The sequence below is a fragment of the Solanum verrucosum genome, unplaced genomic scaffold, assembly GCF_900185275.1.
Source record: "Solanum verrucosum unplaced genomic scaffold, falcon-dt-bn FXZP01000062.1, whole genome shotgun sequence".
Lineage (NCBI taxonomy): Eukaryota > Viridiplantae > Streptophyta > Magnoliopsida > Solanales > Solanaceae > Solanum > Solanum verrucosum.
In genome coordinates, this window is record NW_026020477.1 from 56,720 (window position 1) to 76,557 (window position 19,838).

Sequence of the window (19,838 nt, forward strand, 5' to 3'; positions counted from 1 at the left end):
CTCTCTCTAGAACTTGAAGAAGAAGAAGGGTGCAGCTAGGGCTCAAGGTCAAGTCTCCATTCTCAATCGCTTGTGGGCTTTGATATCAAGGTATGATAGCTTTATTCATCCATGGAATCCTTGCATCCATGGTGCCCCTAAGATTCCCCAATTGAAAAGAAAATATTTCCCAATTCGAGTTAGGGTTTTCTTATAAGTTGTGGGTCTTTATGAATGCTGATCCATATGAGTGGATTATGATTGTTTATGCATCAATTGGGAAGATTACATATTTTTAGGATGAATTTATATGTACCCATGTTTAACCCATGTTTCTGTAACACCCCGTATTCAAAAAGACGAAAATAGCAGCTTTCCAGCTATTGCAGGTGCCAAACCATGCCGACCACCCACGACCCGTGGAGTGGACCACGGACTGTAGGTGTGGTCCGTGGTTGGCCTGCCTAGGTAGGGTCTGAGTGTCCAGGACAACGACATGACCTATGGATCGTAGGTGAGACCACGATCCGTGGTTCGATACACCAAGATCATCTTTTCTGACCATGAACGACGGTCCACCCGGATGGGCCGTGGGTCAGACCACGGTCCGTCGACTAGGTCCATGGGTCACAACTGACAATTAGTTTTCAGGGAAAGTTGAGTCTTTTCCTAATTAATTACTATGTCGTTTTGTCTATGTTTAGGACCCCTATATAAGTCTTTTTACCCCCAAATTCACCCCATTTAATTCATTCTTTCAAATTGACAAAAGTATTCCCAAAACTCCTCTCAAATATTCGATCTCTAGAATTTGAAGAAGAAGAAGATTCAACCTAGGGTTTCAAGCTAAGGTTCCAATTCTTTCATTGAAGGCTAGCATTTGGATTCAAGGTATGATAGTTTTCATCCATGGATTCCTTTCATCCACGGAGTTCCTAAATTTCTCTACTTCAAAAGGTAAAATTCCCCATTTGAGTTAGGATTTTCTTCAATTAGCATGGGTTCTTTTCATTTTTTATTTAAATGAATGAATTATGATCTTCTAAGCATGAATTGATGAATTGCAATGGTTTTATGATATTCCCCCCTATGAACCCATGTAATCCACATGTTTTCAAGTTATGAACTATATGTGGTGGGATTTTGATCTTAACGGAAATGTTTTATGAAATTATGCTTGTAATGAGAGAATTGCATGAATTTATGATGAAATCCATATCTAACCCCTGTTTTCTAAATGTTGATGATTGAAGGAGGGTTTTTGGCCTTGAAAGGTGATTATGGAATTTTGAATGTTTTCATAAGAATTATGCAAATGTGTTAAGGGTGCTTTGAGAGTAAAGTACCAATGATGATGTTGTGTTGTGAAAGGACATTCTCATAAACATATACTAGCTTGATGTGAAAGGTTTTCTAACATAGAAAGGATTCTTAGGTTTAAAGGCTTTCTCTCCTAATTGAATTAAATAATAAGAGCTATCCTAATGAACTAGCTTGGATTGGAAAGATGACATACCTTTCCATGGATGATGAGAATAATTAAGAAAATACTATTCTGTGGATTTATGCTTAACACCAAGTGGATATTGACATTGAGATGGAAGCTCTCCCTTTAGTAGAGACCAGGTTTTTAGAAATAATCTCATGATATGGAAGCTCTCCCGTTAGTAGAGACCAGGTTTCTAGAAGTAATCTACTTATCCCTTTATTATGTGCCCCCAAAGACTGATTAGCTAGTGGATCCACTTAAGCTAGAAGTTCATTGTTCTACCTTAGGCAAGTAGAACAACCCTTTTCAGTGTGGGAGACACCGGGGGATCATGTTATGGCTCACACGGTCTCAATGTCGGTTAAGGATAATTCCCCACATTAATAATGAAATAAGTTTACTCAAGGAGTAACTTATATTTTTTCAAAGGCTTTATAGATAATGTTAGCTTGTATTGACTTTGTTTTATGAAATATGTTTTATAACTCTTTTATGTCATGTTTTAACTTGGTCAATTGCATGTAATGAAATGAAATGTCCCTTCTTAGCATGTTTTAAATGTTTTATGCATGGCTATCATACTTGGTACATTGTTTTGTACTTACGCATACTATTGCCAACATCTTACATTTTTCACAAATATAGGGACCAACAGACAGGTTTTCGAGTCTCGTGGCTAGTAGTTGAGTTCGTGATTTCCCTAGCTTTGGTGAGTTCTCATGCTTAGAAGAAGAAGTTCTTGTTTTTGTTTCTTTCATGTATTTCTCTTTTGAACATGATGTATGGGCTAGGCCCAATTTCATTCTATTGTATTAGATGACTATGATGAGACAAAAGTTTAGACTTCCCTTTTTCGTTTTATAAAATGTTTTGGACTTGAATTGTTTTACTCTTATTGTTCTATTTATTATGTTATGAGAGCTAAGTGGCTTGTATGGAGTCCTTCGGGTTTCTATACGCCATGTTACATCTAAGGGGTACCTCTGGGTTGTGACAAACTTTGGTAATCAGAGCACAAGGTTTAAAATGGTCCTAGGATGTCTCCTAAGCTACGTCTAGTAGAGTCTTGTTCATGAATGTGAAGCGCACCACATTTATGAATGAGAAGCTACAAGATGATTAGGAAACTCCACTTCTTTCATTACTCTTAAGTCTTGCGATAGAGTTTAACTCTATAATGTCTCTCTGCTAATCCTTATCCTATGTTCTTCAGGATATGGCTACTTGAAGAGCTTATGCTAGAAGGAATGCGAGGGAGAATGTGGAACAAGAACCTCCTCCCCAAGCTCCTCAAGTTTTGGTCAATCCTTTGGCCGAGCATGTGTCTAATGTAGAGTTTAGGGTTGTTTTTCAAGTGTTGGCTCAACCATGATGGCCCAAGACAATAGGGAGGTTGTGGTTCCCGCAAGTTCAGGTATGAACGCGAAGTGTTCAAGAGTGAGGGACTTCACAAGGATAAACCCCCGGATTTTCATGGTTCTAAAGTTGAGAAAGATCCTCAAGGGTTTATTGATGAGGTCTATAAGATTTTGATAATCATGGTAGTTACAGTGGTGGAAAAGGCAGAGTTATCCGCTTATCATCTAAAAGATGTGGCTCAAATTTGGTATAATCAATGGAATGAAGGGAGACCAAAAGATGCGGGTCCTCTTGATTGGGAGAAGTTTAAGAGTGCTTTTCTTGATAGGTTCTTCCCCTTGAGATGAGGGAAACTAAGGTGCTTGAGTTCATTAACCTTCGACAAGGGAGTATGAGTGTGAGGGAGTATGCTCGTAAGTTCACTCAATTGTCCAAATATGCTCCAACAATGGTTGTAGATTCAAGGGCTAGGATGAGTAAGTTCGTTTCGGGTGTGTCCAAAATGGTGGTTAAAGAATGGGGAACCGCAATGCTCATTCATGACATGGACATCTCTCGTCTCATGGTGCATGCACAACAAATTGAGGAGGAGAAACACAAGGAAAAGTCTAGAGAGGTAAAAAGGGCTAAGACCGGTAATGGAAATTTCTCTAGTGCAAGGTACAATGGACAAGGTCATCCTAGATTTCGGTACAGGTTTTCCGATCAAGGTTCCTCCAATGCTCCTCCTAAGTTCAACAAAGATAGGGTGTCTAACCTTACGCCTCAAGGAGGTAATGGTGGTAGTTCTTCGTTGCCTATGTCTACTTGTGCTAAGTGTGGTAAGAAGCATGAGGATAGATGTCTAGCCGACATAGATGGTTGCTTTACTTGTGGTAAGAGTGGTCACAAAATAAAGGATTTCCCAATGCTTGCGGAAAAAGGAAAGGAAGGCAAGCAAGCTCCTCCTAGTGGTTTTAATTCAAATGCTCCTAAGCAAAACTACTTCTATGCTCTCCAAACCCGAGGAGAATGAGAGAGTTCTCCGGATGTGGTCACCGATATGTTAAAAGTTTTCCAAATAGATGTATATACTTTTCTTAATCCCGATGCTACTTTGTCCTTTATGACGCCATATGTGGCAATGAGGTTTGATGTACTTCTCGATGTGTTGTTAGAACCTTTTTCTGTCTCTACTCATGTTGGTGATTCTGTTGTGGTTAAGAGGGTCTATATAAAGTGTCCCGTTTCCTTGTCCCATAAAGTTACTCTTGTTGACTTGGTAGAGCTTGATATGTTAGACTTTGATGTTGTCCTTGGTATGGATTGGTTTCACTCTTGTTATGCTTTTATTAATTGTAGAACTTGTGTAGTCAAGTTTCAGTTCCCGAATGATCCTATCCTAGAGTGGAAGGAAGGAAATTCTATGCCTAAGAGTCAGTTTGTCTCTTGTCTAAAAGCTAGAAAAATGATTTCTAAGGGTTGCATTTATCATCTAGTTAGGGTGAGGGATATTGATTCCGAAACCCCTTATCTCGAGTCAATCCCTGTTGTTAATGAGTTTCCAGAAGTGTTCCCAGATGATTTGCCCGACATTTCTTTTGAAAGGGAAATAGACTTCGGTATTGACCTTCTCCTAGATACGCAACCTATTTCTATTCCTCCTTATAGAATGGCTCCGGCAGAACTTAAGGAGTTGACAGAACAATTAAAGGATTTGTTGGATAAGGGTTTCATTTGATTGAGTATCTCACCATGGGGTGCTCCAGTTTTGTTTGTTAGAAATAAAGATGGGTCTCTCCGCATGTGTATTGACTATCGCCAGTGAACAAGGTGACTATTAAGAATAAGTATCCTCTTCCAAAAATAGATGATTTGTTTTACCAACTTCAAGGATCAAGTTACTTCTCTAAGATTGATCTTTGATCGGGTAATCACCAATTAAGGGTGAAGGAAGATGACATTCCAAAGACGGATTTTTGAACTCGGTGTGGTCATTATTAGTTTTTGGTAATGTCGTTTGGGTTGAATAATGCTCCGGTGGCATTTATGGATTTGATGAATAGGGTGTTTAGAAAATACCTTGATATGTTCGTAATTGTGCTCATTGATGATATATTGATCTATTCAAGAATTGAGAATGATAGTGATCATTTGAGGATTGTGTTGCAAATTCTCAAGGACCAACAACTCTTTGCTAAGTTTAACAAATGTGAATTTTGGCTAAGGTCCGTAGCATTTTTTCGTCATATTGTTTCGTCATATGCGGTCAAGATTTGGCCTAGTCCTCTAACCTCTTCGGATATTAGAAGCTTCTTGGATTTGGCTGGTTACTATAGAAGGTTTGTTGAGGGATTGTCTTTAATTGCCTCTCCCTTGATGGCTTTGACTCAAAAGAAGGCTAAGTTCATATGATCCGAAGCTTGTGAAAAAAGTTTTAAAGAATTGAAAGATAGACTTACTTTCACTCTAGCGTTGACCTTACCGGAAGGAACAAATGGTTTTGTGGTTTATTGTGATGCCTCTAGAATTGGGTTACGATGTGTGCTTATGCAAAATGGGAAAGTTATTGCCTATGCCTCAAGGCAACTTAAGATCCATGAGAAGAATTATCCTACCCATGACCTTGATTTAGCGGCGGTTGTTTTTGCCTTAAAGATTTGGAGGCATTACTTGTATAGTGTTCATGTTGATGGTGGCCTGAGTTATTGAAATATTATGACATGAGTGCTCTTTTTCACCCTGGTAAAGCAAATGTTGTGGCGGATGCTCTTAGTCGGTTATCTATGGGTAGTGTTTCCCATATTGAGGAATAAAAGAAAGAGTTGGTTCTAGATGTTCATAGATTGACTTGATTAGGTGTTCAGTTAGTGGACTCTACCAAGGGTGGTGTTATAGTTCACAATGGTTCCAAATCATCTTTTGTGGCGAATGTGAAAGCCAAGCAAAGTCTTGATCCAATTTTGATAGAATTGAAAGAGATGGTACTTAAGAAATCCGTTGAGGCTTTCTCCCAAGAGGGAGATGGTGTGCTTGGATATCAAGGCCGTTTATGTGTTCCAAATGTTGATGACTTGAGGGGACAGATCTTGTCAGAAGCTCATAGTTCGTGGTATTCTATTCACCCGGGAGCCACCAAGATGTACCGTGATTTGTGAGAAATCTATTGGTGGAATGGGATGAAGAAAGATATTGCGGGATTTGTGGTTAAGTGTCCAAACTGCCAACAAGTAAAGGTTGAGCATCAGACCCCGGGAGGTTTATCCCAAGATATTGTCATTCCTACTTGGAAATGGGAAGACTTGAATATGGACTTTATTGCTGGTTTGCCTCGCACCTGGCGACAACATGACTCTATTTGGGTTATTATAGATCGGATGACAAAATTGTCTCACTTTATTCCCATCAAGGTTTCCTATTCGGCGGAGGATTATGCTAAGTTGTACATAAGAGAAATGGTAAAGTTGCATGGAGTGCCTTTATCCATTATTTCCGATCGTGGTAACCAATTCACTTCTCAGTTTTTTAAGTCTTTCCAAAAAGGGTCTTGGTACTTGTGTTAAGCTTAGTACGACATTTCACCCCCAAACCGATGGGCAAGCGGTGTGTACTATCCAAACTTTGGAAGATATGTTAAGGGCTTGTGTGATTTATTTTTAGAAGTAATTAGGATGACCATTTTCCATTGATTGAATTTGCTTATAATAATAGCTATCACTCGAGTAATGGTATGGCTCCATTTGAGGCTCTTTATAGTAGGAGGTGTAGATCTCCCATAAGTTGGTTTGAGGTGGGTGAAGTTGACCTTATTGGTCCCGAGTTGGTACATGAGGCCATTGAGAATGTTTGACTTATAAGAGAAAGGTTGAAAATGGCTCAAAGTCGACAAAAGTCATATGCCGATATGAGAAGAAGAGATCTTGAGTTTGATGTTCATGATTGGGTTTACTTGAAAATTTCACCCATGAAGGGTGTAATGAGGTTTGGTAAGAAATGGATGCTTAGTCCCCGATATGTAGGCCCATATCAGATTTTGAGACATGTTGGTAAGGTTGCTTATGAGTTAGATTTGTGAAATGAGTTGGCAACAGTGCATCCGGTTTTCCATGTCTCCATGTTGAAGAAGTGTGTTGGTGATCCGACATCCATAGTTTCCTTAGAGGGTTTGGGAGTTGATGAGAGTCTCTCATATGATGAAGTTTCGGTTGAGATTTTAGACCGGCAAGTCAAGAAGTTGAGAAATAAGGAAGTAGCTTACGTGAAAGTGTTGTGGAGGAATGATTTAGTTGAGGGTGCAACTTGGGAGGCCGAGGCCGATATGATGTCCTGATATCCTCATTTCTTTCCTTCTACTTGTATTCTAGCTTGAGGTAAAGAGTTCCTCTTAAGCTGTTCTTTGTTTTGGAGTCATGTGTTTTTATTTGTTTCCATGATTTCCTTATGATTATGCATGTTCATGAAACCTTGTGTTTTGAAATAATATGAGTTTATATGATTGATTTTCCTCACGTTGTTGTGCATTGAGTATGAGTTGCCTATAGACTTCATGAGATGAATTGATTTTTTAGAGTAAATTGCATATGAGCTCCATGAGATTGTGTTGAACATGATTTTATCTTGGAGAAGGTAGTTTCTCCTTGAATATGAGTAATTTTGAGATTTCATGAATATTGGGTTGATAGATGTAGTTCCTACTTCCTTTTGATGCATTGAGTATGTTTAGCTTGGAGTTGATGTTTCCTCCTTGGTTTTGTGCATTGCATGGATAATGGCCTGTTAGAGTTAGTTTCACCCCTCTTATGATATTTTGAGAGCATCCTAGCTTGGAGTCGATAGTTCCTCCTCGGTAGTATGCATTGCATTGTTAGTTCCCCTTCTACTCTTTTAGAACCAGTTTAAATCTTATTCGAGGACGAATAGTCCCAAGGGGGAGATATTGTAACACCCCATATTCAAAAAGACCAAAATAGCAGCTTTCCAGCTATTGTAGGTACCAAACCATGCCGACCACCTATGGCCCATGGAGTGGACCACGGACCGTAGGTGTGGTCTGTGGTTGACCAACCTGGTTAGGGTCTGAGGGTCCAGGACCACGACAAAACTTACGGACCGTAGGTCAGACCATGATCCATGGTTCGAGACCCGAAGATCACTCTTTCTGACCATGAACGACGGTCCACCAGGACGGGCTGTGGGTCAGACCACGGTCCGTCGACTAGGTTCGTGGGTCACAACTGACAATTATTTTTCAGAGGCAGCTGGGTCCTTTCCTAATTAATTAGTTCCTATACTATGTCGTTTTGTCTATGTTTAGGACCCTTATATAAGTCTTTTTACCCCCAAATTCACCCCATTTAATTCATTCTTCCAAATTCACAAAAAGAATTCCCAAAACTCCTCTTAAATATTCTCTCTCTAGAACTTGAAGAAGAAGATTCAACCAAGATTTTCAATCTAAGGTTCCAATTCTCTGTAACGCCCCTCAAAATGAAGTAGGATAAAGTAGAGCCTCACATGGGTTTTGTGCATTAGTAACTTGTTTAAATGTTGAGTTTTGACTCTTAAGGTCTAGTTTGAAGAGTTTAGTGAGTCCACATCAAGGCACGTGTTAGACTCCATGCTTTGAGACCTACTCTAGGTTGGTTGAGGGTGCTAGACAAGGAGCCAAGCCAAAAAGGGGCAAGCCTTAGCCAAAAAGCCAAGGCTTTCCCAAGTTGGCTGCCCACTGCCCTAAAGACCACGGGCACCACCACGGCCAGTGGTGCCCTAGACGGTCTGTATACTTGGGCGTGAAGATCACTTGGTCTCAAGGGAGGCAAGACAACTTTGCCTAGGTGTTGCCTCATCTTCACGAGCTCCACCACGACTCGTAGTGTGCACCACGGATCGTGGGAGCATCCATGAAAATGCCTTGGGCCCTTGAGGGATTGAAATGGTGGAGAGGCCCACTGGTCAAGGGACCACGGGCACCACCACGAGCCGTGGTACCCTTCACGACCCGTCCAAGTGGGCGTGGTCCCTGACGGGGCTGCCCAAGTGAAGGGCTTTTAAGTAAATTCGTTTTAATTGTTTATTATGTGGGGTTGATTTTAAATGGTTTATATGATAAATATATAAGGTTTTAAGTCTTTTAACAAGTCATTTTACTCTCTTTTCCCAAATTAAATTCCAAAGTTCTTCTCTCTCAACTCAAGGAAGAAGGAGAAGTGGAACCTAGGGTTTTAGATTTCAAGATTTCTTCATTAAATTTTCGTGGGATTCATCAAGTCTAAGGTATGGTGACCCTTGATCCTTGATTATCCTTTCTTTCAAGGAGTCCATTCAAAAAGGGTTTCAAATGTCTTCAAAGCACAAAAAGCCTAATTTCTATTCTAAGCATGGGTTCATTGATAAATTGTTTTCAAAAGCATTATATTGGTGAATTAAAGTAGAATTGATGATTTTATATGAACTTCCTTCAAGAATCCATGTTTTCACTAAAACCCTAAATTTTCTATGAAGTGGGTCTATTTCTATAAATTCAAAGTTGATGGAATTATGTGTAAAGTGAATTGTATGGTTATCTCTTGTGTTATTTAATGTTTATTTATGATTAATTGTTGATAATGGATGAATTAAGGGTGGTAAGCCTTATGGGTGAAGTATTGATGATTTTGGCTATGGCTTTGGATTATGGTAAGAAAGCTTGAACTCTCTTTATGGAATTGATTGTTGTTGGTAGGTTGAACCCACCTTTGGTGGAAGTGTTATATTTTATTCTTGTGTGGTATTATTGGGAATTGAGGCCATGAAGGGCAATAAATGAGTGTTATTATATTGTTGTATTTTTATACATATATGAGGCTATATGTAAAGTCCTATATGAAGCTATATGTAAAGTTTGTGTGAAGGTATAATGTGAAGATGTTCTAATGGTGTTAATGTGATAATGTATAAAATGTTATTATGCTAATGTGAAAGCATGTCTCTCTCAAAATGGTGATATGTGGTGATGATGGACTATGATGAGTTTTCATAAGATGATGTTGTAGATCATATGCTAGACTTGAGTATCTTGTCTTGTGTCATGGAAGCTTGATTATATATATGAATGTTTGGTTGGGCTATGACTTAGTCATGAAGCTCTTCCTATAAATGCTAAAAGAGGAATTCTAGGCCAAGACTTGAATTGGTAGACTTAAGCATAGTGCCTTTTTATGAGTCTAGCTTTCCTAAGAAAATGTATAACCTTGAAGGATGGGCCTTAGGGCGATGTTCCCTTCTTGAGTGAAATGATAGACTTAGAGATGGATGGAGCCGAAACGGCATGAGAATCCTTATCTAAGAAAGTCAAATGAGCTATCCTTATGAACCTAGATTGGCTATGACTAAGAAATGGGGCCTTTCTTAGGAAGAGGTACTATGAGTTGGTTGAACTAGAAAAGGAACCCTCTCTAGTACATCTGTGATTGAATACTCTTTGGAAACCAAGGCTAAGTACCGAGTGGATGTGGTTAGGATGGTAGCCTAGTTGAGCATGAGATTAGGCATAATGAACATCCTTGGACATCTCTTAAACCATGTGCGTTGATGGGTTGCTTTTAGTTCTACCCTCGGCAAGTAGAACAACCTCCACGGAGTAGGATAGACTCCGGATTCCATACCTTGCTAGTGTGGTCTATGTCGGTTAAGGCATATTTCCATCATGTGGGATATGCACTCTAGTATTGGATAGGTTCTACAATGTGTAGGTAGTAGTATGGGATGCTATTTACACATGGCACGAGTAGGCTTAAACGATGCTAAAGTGAGTTCCCTAAGCCTTAGGGCTATTATGTGATTGTCCCCTATATGCTTGTGTGTCTCTTAAATGGTTTTATAAAGAATGTTGACTTAGTATGTTATAATGTAATGGTAAAACCCTTGTCTATGGTAACTCTTAGGAACACTTAGGTGTATATGAAGAGGTTGTATGGGCGGTCACTTCATTATTCACTTAAGTGTGGCTTAGGGTGACTTGAGATAGAGGCTTAAATGGTAATGAAGGAATTACTTTGCTATCTTGTTTAAGTATTGTACACTTGTATTAATTGAGTGGTAAATGATGTGAATATGGTCTTAATTGTGAATGGTGACTTGAAATGTGGGTTTATGCTTGTGGTTGTAAAGGTTTGTTAAAGAAGGTCTTAAAAGCATACATTCCTTGTAAATGTCTGTTGTGCATGTTTTCTTGCATGGTCATCATACTTAGTACTTATTGTACTAACTCCATATTTCTCTATTGTTATAAGTGTAGGTGGTGGGAAGTGAGGAGATCTTTTGAGGAAGCTTGGGATATTGACTCTTCTCAAGAAGCCTGGTATGTCCTCATATATTTGAGGACATAGTTGTTATCTTTCTAGTATTTCCACTTAGACATTGTATAAGACTTATAGTTTCTATTGTTGTAAAGGGCCGTGTCCCTAAGATGTTCTATTCGTGTCTAAGATGGTACATGAGACTTAGAAATTCTACTTCTTTACATTTGAAAGATTTTATGAGTATTATGGATTTGTTTTAAAAAGTGTTCTTATTCCTTACGGTTTTTATTACCGAATGCGATGAATGAATGCTAAGGCTTGTATAAGACTTCCGAGAGGTCGAATACGCATGTAACGGCTAGGGGGTGCTCCCGGGTCATTACATCTTCCATTGATGGCTACCATTTGGATTCAAGGTATGATAGTTATCATCCATGGATTCCTTTCATCCATGGAGTTTCTAAATTCCTCTACTTCAAAAGATAGAATTCCTTAATTGAGTTAGGGTTTTCTTTAATTAGCATGGGTTCTTTTCATTATTGATTTAAATGAATGAATTATGATCTTCTAAGCATGAATTGATGAATTGCAATAGTTTTATGATGTTTTCCGCTATGAAACCATGCAATCCCCATGTTTTCAAGTTATGAACTATATGTGATGGGATTTTGATCTAAACATAAGAGTTTTATGAAATTATCCATGTAATGAGAGAATTGCATGAATTTATGATGAAATCCATAACTAACCCTTGTTTTCTATATGTTGATGATTGGAAGAGGGGTTTGGCCTTGAAAGGTGATTTGGAATTATGAATGTTTTCATGAGAATTATGCAAATGTTTTAAGGGTAATTTGAGAGTAAAGTACCATGATGATGTTGTGTTGTGAAAGGACATTCTCATAAACACATACTAGCATGATGTGAAAGGTTTTCTCACATAGAAAGGATTCTTAGGTTTAAAGTCTTTCTCACCTAATTGAATCAAAGAAAAAGAGCTATCATAATGAACTTGCTTGGATTGGCAAGATGACACGCCTTTCCATGGACAATGAGAATAAGTAAGAAAATACTATGCTGTGGGATTTATGCTTAGCAATGAATGGATATTGACATTTAGATGGAAGCTCTCCCGTTAGTAGAGGTCAGGTTTCTAGTAGCAATCTCCTTATTCCTTAACTATGTACCCCCATAGGTTGATTGGCTAGTGGATCCACTTAAGCTAGAAGTTCATGGTTCTACCTTAGGCAAGCAGAACAACCCTTTCCGGTGTGAGAGACACCAAGGGATCATGTTATAGCTCATATGGTCTCAATGTCACTTAAGGCTAATTCCCCACATTAATAATGAACTAAGGTTACTCAAAGAGTATCTTATTTTTTTCAAAGGCATTAAAGATGATGTTAGCTTGCATTGACCTTGTTTTATGAAGTATGTTTTATAACTCTTTAATGTCATGTTTTAACTTGGTCAATTGCATGTCATGAAATGAAATGTCCCTTCTTAGCATGTTTTAAATGTTTTATGCATGATTAGCATACTTGGTACATTGTTTTGTACTAACGTATACTCTTGCCTACATTTTTCACAAATGTGGGGTCCGACAGACAGGTTTCCGAGTCTCATGGCTAGTAGTTGAGTTCGTGATTTCCTGAGCTTTGGTTAGTCCTCATGCTTCATGGACGGAGTTATTGTTTTAGTTTATTTCATGTATTTCTCTTTTGAACATGATATATGGGCTAGCCTCAATTTTATTCTATTGTATTAGATGGCTATGTTGAGACAAGAGTTTAGACTTTTGCTTTTCATTTTATAAAATGTTTTGGACTTAAACTGCTTTACTCTTATCGTTCTATTTCTTATGTTATGAGAGCTAAGTGGCTTGTATGGAGTCCTTTGGGGTTCTATACGTCGTGTTACATCTAGGGGTTACCCATAAGTTGTGAGAGTTTCTAAGGTGAAATTGATGTAAATGAGTTTTGATCCATGAAAGGAGAATTTATGGATTTAGATGTATTGTTATAGGATAAATAAGCTACATGATGAATTGCTTTGAGATTGAAGCATATATGATGATCATGATAAGTATTTTTTCGAGAGTGAAGCATATGTTATGAATTGATGATTACTGATATAATTGTTGAGGAAGGGATAGTTCCCCACTTGATTTGCTTATGTATGATTGTGAAAGGTTTTCTCACATTGAATAATTCTAGGTTGAAAGGATTGCTCACCTAAAATGAATCTAAGCTAACGACTAGGAAATTGATGAGGCTAGAGGCGATTACCCATGACCTCTAAAAGAGAAGGATATGAGGTGATTACCCATATTCCTTTGAATAGAATAAGAGGTGATTACCCTTATTCCTTGAAGTTGAACAAGAGGCGACCATTCGGGGATTTGGCCACCATTTCCTTTTGTTCTTTTCATTTTAAGTTTTAAACATTGTTGTATGGGTTGTGTCCCAAGAATTTGTTGTAGTAGGTGATTTTTCAGACAAGTGTATTAGGCTTCCGCTTCGTTTTATAAAGACTTTTAATATGTTGAAAATGTTTCAAATTTTACCGATTTTCTATTATCTTGACTCTGAAAGCTTAGTGGCTTATATGAGGCCTCTCAGGGTCTTGTATTCCATGTTACATCTAGGGGGTACCCTTGGGCCGTGATACTCAGGGAAGTGCCTAGATATTATAGATGGTTTCTTTGGTTACGGGATGAGTGGTCACAAGGTGAATGATTGTACATTTTAAGCTATCAAGGTTAATGATGGTAGACAAGTTCAACCTAAATGTTCTAGTTTCGGTGCTCCGAAGCAAAATAGATTCTATGCTCTTCAGACTTGACATGATCGTGAGGGTTCTCTGGATGTGTGACCGGTATGTTGAAAGTCTTTCATCTTGATTTTTATGCTTTACTTGATCCTTGTGCCACCTTATAGCTTGTTACTCCTAATGTGTCCATGCGATTTGATATTGGTCCCGAAATCCTTTCTCATCCCTTTCATGTCTCTACTCTCGTGGGTAATACTATTGTAGCTAAGATAGTCTATCAAAATTGTCATATTTCTGTTTCTCATAGAGACACTCATGTTGATCTTGTAGAGCTTGATATGTTAGATTTTGATGTTATTCTTGGGATGGATTAGCTTCATGCATGGCTCGATTGGTTATATTCAAGACTCTGAATGAGCCTATCATGTCATGGGAAAGGGGAATATTTATTCTTAAGGTTCAGTTTGCATCTTGCCTAAAAGATAGAAAATGATTTCTAAGGGTTGCATTTATCATCTTGTTCGGGTTAGAGATATAGATTCTGAAACCCCAACTCTTGAGTTAGTCCCAATAGTGAATGAGTTTTCAGAAGTCTTTCCTGATGACCTTCTCCGTATTACTTTTGAAAGGAAAATAAACTTTGGTATTGACCTTCTCTTAAATACGCAACCTTTCTCTATTCCTCCTTATCGTATGGCCCTAACAAAACTAAAGGAGTTAAAGGAAATATTCGAAGATTTGTTGGATAAGGGGTTTATTATACCGAGTATCTCTCCATGGGGTGCTCCGGTGTTGTTTTTTCAAAAGAAAGATGGTTATCTCCGAATGTATATTGACTATCGATAATTGAATAAGGTTACCATTAAGAATAATCATACAATTCCAAGGATAAATAATTTATTTGATCAACTCCAAGGAGAAAGTTACTTCTCTAAGATTGACCTCTAGTCAGGTTATCACCAATTGAGGGTGAAAGAAAATGACATTCCGAAGATGACTTTTTGAACTTGGTATGATCATTATGAGTTTTTGGTGATGTCTTTTGAATTGACCAGTTCCCCAACGACATTTATGGATTTGATGAATAGGTCATTTAAGTAATACCTTGACATGTTTGTGATCATGTTTATCGATGACATCTTGATTTAATCACAGAGTGAGTATGAGAATGTTCAACAGTTGAGTTGTGTTACAAATTCTCAAGGACTGTGAATTGTATGCTAAATTTATCAAGTGTGAATTTTGGTTGAGATCGTTGCTTTCCTTGGACATATTGTCTCTGGTGAAGGTATTTAAGTCAATCCAAAGAAAATTGAGGTAGTTAAGAATTAGCCTAGACCTTTGTCTGCTTCAGAAATACACAATTTCTTAGGTTTGGCCGGTTACTATAGAAGGTTTGTGGAAGGATATTCCTGTATTGCTTCACCTTTGACGACATTGAATCAAAAGATCGTAAAATTCTTATGGTCGGAAGCTTGTGTGAAGAGTTTCCAAGAGTTAAAAGATAGACTCACTTCGGCCCCTATTTTGATGTTACTAGAAATATCAGATGGTTTTGTGGTTTATTGTGATGCTTAACATATTAGTCTTGGTTGTGTTTTGATGCAACGTAGGAAAGTTATTTCTTACTCTTCAAGGCAATTAAATGTATAGGAAAAGAATTATCTGACTCATGATTTGAACAATATAAACTGAACAAGATAATCTAAACATGGAAATAGGTTGTACTGAAGTATAACCGAAAACTAAGCTTGATGTGATGACCAAGTACTAATCATGAAGATAACATGCTAAAATAAATATTGAAGTAAATGTTGATAATATGGTCAATGAAATAAGAGTATGACTGTGGGAGCTACTATTAACCGACATAAACCACGTGAGATAAATGTGGAGTCCGATGTATACAACCTATCGAGAGGACCTAATATACCTTGAAAGGGGTATAGAGGCATGGATCTGGCGTGATCACTAAAAACTAATTCCCAACAGAGGAGACTTATGAACCTGCGTTTGCACCTAGTTCTAGGACTTTGACGGTACGCTAAACCCTATTCCAACTGGGTGCTAAGTTTACTCCCAACTGAATGTAAACCTAAAATGCAATTAGAATATTGAATAACTTAAAATACTGACATGCTATCAGGGAATGCAACATAAATATACTTATAGATATGGCATTTGAAGTCTAAAGCATGATTTTCTCACTGAATTCTACACATGGACCTATGCAAATTTTCCAAGAAACATGTTATTTAGATCGTGGAAACTATAGCAGCTAAAGTCACAATGAATTCCCAAGGTTTTGGAAACCCTAGGCCTAAACAATTTATGAGAACTTGAAGAACTGACTTAATTCTAAGGACCTAATGGATGAAAGGAACCCACTAGTGAAATCCCACATATCTAGTGACTAAAAATACGGAGATATCCTTTGGATTTTGGAACTGAACTTGAAGATGACCTTTGCCGGTGCTTGGGAGAACTATCGCCTCTTTTATATTCTTTTCATTCTAAGTTAGATGATACTAGAATGCAGGTTCTAGGTGGTTTTTGACTATATTATTACACTTATATTGAGTAAAACGACGTAGTTTAGGCACCAACCGATGTAGTTTAAGTGCCCAACTCTTAGGGGAAAATACCAAAATGACCTTGACTTAAAGCAGACGAAGTGATCTTCACTAGGGGCCTGACAGGCTATCTAAGGTATGATTGCCTGTCAAGTGGGTTGTCATGCTGCCTGCCCGATATGGCTTCACTAAAACAAGCATAACATTTTACTCTAGGCTTGGAATTGGGCTAACTCAGTGGCGTTGGAAAGAGGATTCCATGATCTTTAATTTGATAGGTATGGACCGCCTAATTCATTTTGTGCTAAAATATATGTTCGTTTGAAGTTGACCCAATCCTCCAAGTCTGGCAAGCCTCTTTCATGAGCCACTTCATGGCTCATCAGAAGCTCCATGGGCCGTTTAGGCGACTGGGTTCTTCACAGTGGTCTGAGGGGTTGTCTATCACTTTCACGGGTCACTTCACCGCCCATGTAAAGTTCAACGGACCGTCTAGTGGTTCGTTGTCCTTCAAAGTGGCTTGAGTGATCCTATGTCCCTTTCACGAGCCACTCCATGACTCGTTTGAGGTTCCATAGACCATCTAATGGTTCGTGGTTTTCCAGCTTTTGCTGGGTGCACAACCACTAGCAGGGTGACGGGTCGTGGTCCTTTTCACGATCTGTGGTCCCCCTTTGTGGTTTTCCCTTATGTTTTGTTCAATCTTTGTTTTGACTTTTGCGGTGTTACAATATATCCCCCTTGGTATCATTCCTCCTCGAATGAAGTCTAAAAAAGCTGAGTTTGGAGGAAAGAGTTGCAATCCCTACTAATTGAGTACTAGAATCTGATCTCTAACTGAACTAAGTTTCACGAACATGCAAAATATGCTGAAATGCAATAATAACTGAGGGAATGAGATACTAAGACTGAACAGATTAACTGAAAGACTGGAGAGGAACTATTACCTCAAGCTAAAACATAATCAGAAGGAAAAAGGTGAGGATACTTTGCCATCATGGCTGTTTAATTCTGCTTCCCAAGTGGCTCTCTCTACGGACAAACTCCTCAACAAAACTTCTACTGAAGAGAGTTTTTGGTTTCTTAACCTACGAACTTGACGGTCAAGAATTTCAATTGGAATCTCATCATAGGTGAGACTATCCTTCATAGCCACACTCTCTAAAGGTACGATCGATGCTGGATTACCCACCCACTTCTTCAATAAGGAAATTTCATAGCCAGAGGGCTAAGACAGCAAGTCATGAGTCCGGCCAGTAAAAAACTTGGAAGATGAATCGATCATCCTTTTAGCAGAGGTCATCTGGACCCGCTCTATCATCAACTAGTTCACCTGCACCAAGGAATACAAATGATTAGATGAATCAGAACTCCTAAAATTTTAGTGTTCAAGGTTCTTAATCGCAGGGCAGTGTATCGCAAGGGTTCCCTTGCAACCCACTCTATGGTAAGCTCTATCCGGGAGAATGTCGTGTTGGTACAGATCTTTGCTACAAGTGTGGGAGGACGGGTCACTTTTCTAAGGAGTGCCCCAAGAATAGGAAGGCAAATGGGGGCAATAAAGACTAATCTTCTTCAGCAGCCCTAGCAGATAGAAATATCCAGAGAGGAGCTACTCCAAGAATATGAGAGTGTGCAAACTGTCTGTATGCTATAACTAGTCGATAGGATAAAGAGAACTCACCAGATGTTGTCACGGGTATGCTTGAATTATTTACTTACGATGTTTATGCCATGCTTGATCCCGGTACGTGTTTGTCATTTGTAGCTCTGTATGTAGCTATGAAGTTCATCATTTCCCCCAGACAACTTCTTGAGCCTTTCAGTGTTTCCACACTGGTTGGTGATTCTATTCTACGAGAAAGAGTCTATCGTGCTTGTACCATATTTTTCAATAACAAGGACACCATGGCTGATTTAATTGATCTAGATATGGTGGATTTTGATGTTATTCTGGGTATGGACTAACTTCAGGCTTGTTATGCCTCAATTGATTGTAGAACTCGAGTAGTCAAGTTTTAGTTTCGTAATGAGCCAGTTATAGAGTGGAGGAGTAGTTCAGCAGTGCCTAAGTGTCAATTCATTTCATACCTTAAGGCCAGAAAGTTAGTCTCTATGGGGTGCATCTATCACCTAGTCTAAGTTAATGACTCTAGTGTTGAGAAACCGTCTATTCAATCAGTTTTAGTTGCGAGTGAGTTTCCAGAGGTCTTTCTAGATAATCTTCCAGGAGTCCCTCCTGAGAGAGAAATAGACTTTGGCATAAACATTCTTCCTAATACTCAACCTATCTCTATTCCGCCATATAGAATGGCTCCAGCTGAGTTAAAAGAGCTAAAGAATAGTTGAAAGATCTTCTGGATAAAGGTTTTATTCGACCTAGTGTCTCACCTTGGGACTCTCCGGTCTTATTTGTGAGGAAGGAAGATGGTTCCCTTATGATGTGTATTGATTACCGCCAATTGAACAAGGTTACTATAAAGAATAAGTATCCCTTTCCATGAATTGATGATCTATTTGGTCAACTCCAGGTGCCACTTGCTTTTATAAGATAGACCTCAGATTTGGCTATCCTCAGTTTAGAGTAAGAGAAAGTGACATGCGTAAGACAACATTCAAGACCCGTAATGGTCATTATGAGTTTCTTGTTATGTCTTTTGATTCGACAAATGCTCCTACAACGTTCATCGATCTTTTGAATAGAGTATTTAAGCCATATCTTTACATGTTTGTTATCATGTGTATTGATGACATTCTGATTTATTTGTGGAATGAGGAGGATCATGCTAGTCACCTCAGAGTAGTTTTCCAAACTCTCAGAGATAGAGAGTTGTATGCAAATTTCCAAATGTGAGTTTTGGCTTGAGTCCGTGGCGTTCTTAGGCCACATTGTATCTACAGAAGGGATTCAAGTTGACACTCAAAAGATAGAGGTAGTGCAGAACTGAGACAGTGCCACATCTCCAACTGATATAATGAGTCTCTTAGGATTGGCTATTTATTATAGAGGTTTGTTGAGGGGCTCTCATATATTTTGTCCCCATTGACAAAGTTGACTAAGAAGACGACTAAGTTTCAATGGTCTGAAGCTTGTAAGAAAAGTTTTCAGGAACTAAAAACCCGGTTAACTACTGCCCCAGTGTTGACCCTACCAGAGGGTACAAAAGTCTTTGTTGTGTATTGTGATGCATCCAGAGTTGGACTTGGTTGTGTATTGATGTAGAATGGTAAGGTTATAACCTATGCCTCCAAACAACTTAAGATTCACGAGAAATATTACCCAACTCATGATCTTGAGTTGGCTGTTGTAGTGTTTGCTTTGAAAATATGGTGTCAATATATCTATAGTGTTCATATAGATGAGTTCACTGATCAAAAGAGTCTTTAGTATATCTTCAATTACAAAGA

General features: G+C 38.6%; 1 protein-coding gene and 1 pseudogene across 6 annotated transcripts in view; both read left to right on the forward strand.

Annotated features, from left to right (window-relative positions):
* LOC125809294 (uncharacterized) overlaps positions 1-19,838 on the forward strand; it is an 862,104-nt gene that overhangs the window by 27,427 nt on the left and 814,839 nt on the right. The window lies entirely within an intron of this gene.
* LOC125809219 (bi-functional coumaroyl CoA and feruloyl CoA ortho-hydroxylase F6H2-1-1-like) overlaps positions 3,330-19,838 on the forward strand; it is a 40,275-nt pseudogene continuing 23,766 nt past the window's right edge.